Below are 4983 nucleotides of genomic sequence, written 5' to 3' on the forward strand. Positions count from 1 at the left end.
AAAATAACACAAAAACATACACAAACACAAATATGTATGGCATTTATTTCTGTAACATATGTTCATTCTCCATGGTTTATCTGTTTGGAGTTTAAGCACTTAATATCATCTATTGATAAGATACTAATATGTTAGCTTGGAAGATGAAGTTTCCCAGGAGCATGTGCCATGTAAAATAATCTCGAATTTGTGTAAAAGCTAAGGTGACTATGAAAGAAAAGAGATAGTGTAAACCAAAGTACAGAGAGCATATTCAGAGAACAAAGTAATTCAATTTTAAACAAACAAAAGAATTGAAAAGGTAAATAATTTAAGAGTAAGTTGGCATGAAGAAGAAAAGCATGATGAACTGAACACAATCTTACTTCTTTCCTCTTGTGTTTGCATTAAATCATAGTAATAGTGTCAAAAACATAAATTCATAGGAGAGGAATAAAATATTTTTGGAAACTGGGAACATGGTGTTTCAACTGACTTAATGGAGTAGAAGTAGCTGAAAGCTAAGTCTCGGCATAGGAAATAAACAAAGCCAACAGCAGGAACTTGAACTTTGTCACATAACCCAGAAAAAGAGCAGGCATTCTGAACGTAGAAGTGCTAACTGGTATTAAACAGAGACAAATTATGTAAAGTAACTATTTCAGTGATATTCTCTTGCTTAGCCAGGAAGCAGTTCTGGCAAAGACCAGATTTTATCTGTAAAGGTCTAACCAGAGAGAGGGACTCAACTCTGGGACATTGGAAACTATGACTGTTTGGATATTGAACTTTGTATGGACTGAGAGATCCCAAGTCCTTTTCCTCTTTCTTGTGTAATAGGATACCTAAAATTCATAGAAAGATTTTTTAAAGTATAATAGTAAGAAATTAGATTAGAAAAATGATTGTTATTGTAACATTTATAATTGATACAAAATGTGTTTAACCCAGCAAATCCAGGAAGAAACTAAGGTGTCTATGGGGAGAGGAAAACAACAAATCAAAAACTAGAGGCCAATATCTCTGATGAACATAGAGCAAAACTCCTCAACAAAATATAAGTAAAATGAATACAATAATACATTAAAAAATCATTTACCACTATCTAGTGGGATTTATTCCTGGATGCAAAGATGGTTCATTATTTGCAAATCAATCAGTGTAATGCATCACATCAATAAGAGAAAGTATAAAAACCATATGATCATTTCAATAGATGCAAAAAATGCATTTGAAAAGTATAGCATCCATTCATGATAAAAACCCTCAATGAATTAAGTTAGAAGGAACATACTGCAACATAATAAAGGCCATATATGAAAACCCCACAGCTAGCATCATGCTCAAAAGCTCTCAGGTTTTTTCTGTAAGAACAGGAACAAGGCAAGGATGTCCACTCTCATCACCTTTATGCACATAGTACTGGAAGTACTAGCCACTGAAATCAGGCAAGAAAAAAAATAAATCCATCTAAATTGGTAAGGAAGAAGTAAAACCTTCACTGTTTGCAGATGACATGATACTATATATATAGAAAACCCTAAATATATCACCAAAAACTACTAGACCGGATAAATGAAGTCCATAAAGTCACAGGACACAAAATCAACGTAAGAAATCTGTCACATTTCTATACACTAATAATGAAGCAGAAGAAAGAAAAATTAAGAAAACAATCCCATTAACAATTGCATCAAAAATAATACAATACCTAGGAATAAACTTAACCAAGGAGGTGAAAGACCTGTACTCTGAAAACTATAAGACACTGATGAAAGAAAGTGCAGATGACACAAATGGGAAGATATTCTACACTCATAGATTGGGAGAACAAATATTGTTAAAATCTCCATACTACGCAAAACATCTACAGATATAATGCAATCCATATCTAAATACCACCAGCATTTTTCACAGAACTAGAACAAATTATCCTAAAATTTGTATGGAACCACAAAATACCCTGAATAGCCAAAGCAATCTTGAGAAGGAATAAAACTGGAGGTATCACAGTTCCAGATATCAAGCTATCCTACAAAGCTGTAGTAAGCAAAACAGTGGGGTACTTGTACAAAAGTAGACACATAGATCAAGGGAACAGAATAGTGAGCCCAGAAATAAGCCCATGATTATATGGTTAATTAATCTATGACAAAGGAGGCAAGAATATGGAATGGGACAAAATCTCTTCAACAAATGGTGTTGGGAAAACTGGACAGCTATATGCAAAAAAAACAAAATAAAAATGGGTAATTTTCTTATACCACATGCAAAAATAAAATTAAATGTATTAAAGACATAAATGTGGCCTGAAACTCTAAAATTCCTAGAAGAAAACATAGGCAGTAATCTCTTTGACATTGCCATAGAAATTTTTCCAGATATGTCTCCTGAGACAAGGGAAATTGAAACAAAAAATATGCCATTGAGACTACAACAAATACAAAGCTTCTGCACAGGGAGAAAAATCAACAAAATTAAAAGGTGACCCACCAATGGGAAAAGATATTTGCAAATTGTATGTCTCATAAGGGGTTAATATTCAAAATATATAGAGAATTATATAACTCAACAGCAAAAAACCCCAAATAATCCAATTAAAAATGGACAGAAGACATAAACAGACATTTCCTCAAAGAAGACATACAGGTGTCCAACAGACACATGAAAAGATGCTCAATCACTCATCAGCATGGAAATGCAAATAAAAAATGAGTTATCACTTTACCCATGTCAGAATGGCTCACATAAAAAAAAAAAACCCAAGAAATAACAAGTGTTGTCAAGGATGTGGAGAAAAAAGCACCGTACTGCACTCTTGGTGGGAATACAAATGGGAAAACAGTGTGAAGGTTTCTCAAAAAAATAAAAATAGAAATACTGTATGATCCAGTAATTCTACTACTGGATATTTACTCAAAGAAAATGAAAACACGAGTTTAAAAAGATACAGGTGCTTCTAGATTTATTGCTGCATTACCTACAATAGTCAAGATATAGAAGCAGCCCAAGTGTCCGTCGATAGATGAATGGATAAAGAGCTGGTACACACACACACACACACACACACACACACACTGAAATACTACTCAGCCAGCTGTTAAAAATGAATGAAACATTGCCATTTGTAACAACATGGATGGATTTAGATGCTATAATAATAAATAAGTCACAGAAAGATAAATACAATATGATTTTCCTCGTGTGGAATATAAGAAGCAAAACAAAGAAACAAAAGAGACAACCAAAAAACAGACTCCTAAATACAGAGAACTAGTGGTTGCCAGAATGGAGGTGGGTAGAGAGATAGGTTTGAAAAGAAAAAAAAAAAAAAAAAAAAAAAGAATTGGGACTTTTGGGGAAGATATCATTCTCCAAAACTCAGTTCTGGAAACACTTCTTATCCCTGTATACTCTGGCCAAGAGTGACTTCCTCATGATTTAAAAATGTAAATTTTCATCTATTAATGGCCTTCTCTCTAAAGGTCCAGAAACACAAAAAATGTTTAAAAATTTTCACCATTTTAAGTGTTTTAAACTTTATAGTGCAATGATATTGAATACATTAATATTGCTGTGCAACCCTAACTACCATCATTCTCCGGAACTTTTTCTTCTTCTTAAAGTGAACCTCTCTACCCCTTAAACAAAACAACTTCACAGTTTCCCCTCTTCTTGGACACAAGCAGCCACCATTCTACTTTCTGTGTCTAAAAATTTGACTATTTTAGGTACTTCATATAAGTTAGAATCATCAATATTTGTCATTTTGTGACATTTTGTGGCCTTTTGTTTACTTATTCTGTTTTGTTTTAGTTGTACGTTACGAGAATGTAAAATACAATATTCAATCATTTATTCATTCATTCAACAAATATTTATTTAATGACCATTCTGTATTGAGCCCTGTTCTGAGTGCTGGTGATACAGCTTGAATGGCACTTACAGATAAATGCATACATATATATTCAGTATGAATAAACATATATTCAATGATCAGTATGAGTTCTGTGAAGAAAAAAAAGATGAAATCAAGGAACAAACAAATGCTACTTAACAAGGGTTATATACCCACCTGAAAAAATGTATTACTTATGTATTACTTATTATTATCTCTCAACTCATTTTAAAATATAGGACCCTAAAACAACAATGACATATTTTACTTAAAATTTTTTTGTCTGATAATTTGATTGAGGACTAGCTGGGTGTTTTTCTAATCTCAGCCTCACTGATGCATCTGTGATCAGTTGCTAAAGTGACTGGTTTGGGATGATCTCAGTTGGGATGGCTTTTCTTTGTTCCATGTCACCTCTTATTCTCAAAGAGAGAAATCTGAACTTCTTTACATGAAAGAACCCTTTTAAGAAACTGAGCCAAAGTGCTCTAAACCTTTTAAATCTTAGTCTAGGAAGAGGCATAAATGTCACTTTTGCTGCATTCTATTAGTCAAAACAAGTCACAGGACCAGCCCTCTTAAAATGGCTGCAAAAGCATATTGTAAAGCAGCAGGGTTTTATAGGAAAGAGAATAATTGATGCCATTTTAAAACAACATTCGAGCAGAGAGTTGAATAGAGTGAAGGATAAAGATAAAGGAAAATATCATTGGAGATGTGTTTCTAGTAGAGGAAGTAAGTGGCACAAATTCTGAAGGTATAAGAAGGCTTGGTATGTTCTAGAAACAGAAAAACAGTCTAATACTCAATATTCCAGCTGGAGCTAGAACATGAGGAAAATAATTGCAGGAGATAAAGTCAAAAGTCAAAGAAGTAGCCATGGAGATATCTTGGTAGGACCATTTAGGTTATGTTGAAAAATTTGGAATTTAAATTTTACTAAACATTTCTGAGGTCCTCTTGTTTTCAGAGTTGATATCATTTTTATTAATATACTCTATTTAGCCTATGTTTTAACATTGTGTTAAAAATGAGCTATATTGGGGCACCTGGGTGGCTCAGTTGGTTGAGCGGTCAAATCTTGATTTCAATTCAGGTCACGATCC

The sequence above is a fragment of the Felis catus genome, chromosome C2 (genome assembly GCF_018350175.1).
Source record: "Felis catus isolate Fca126 chromosome C2, F.catus_Fca126_mat1.0, whole genome shotgun sequence".
Lineage (NCBI taxonomy): Eukaryota > Metazoa > Chordata > Mammalia > Carnivora > Felidae > Felis > Felis catus.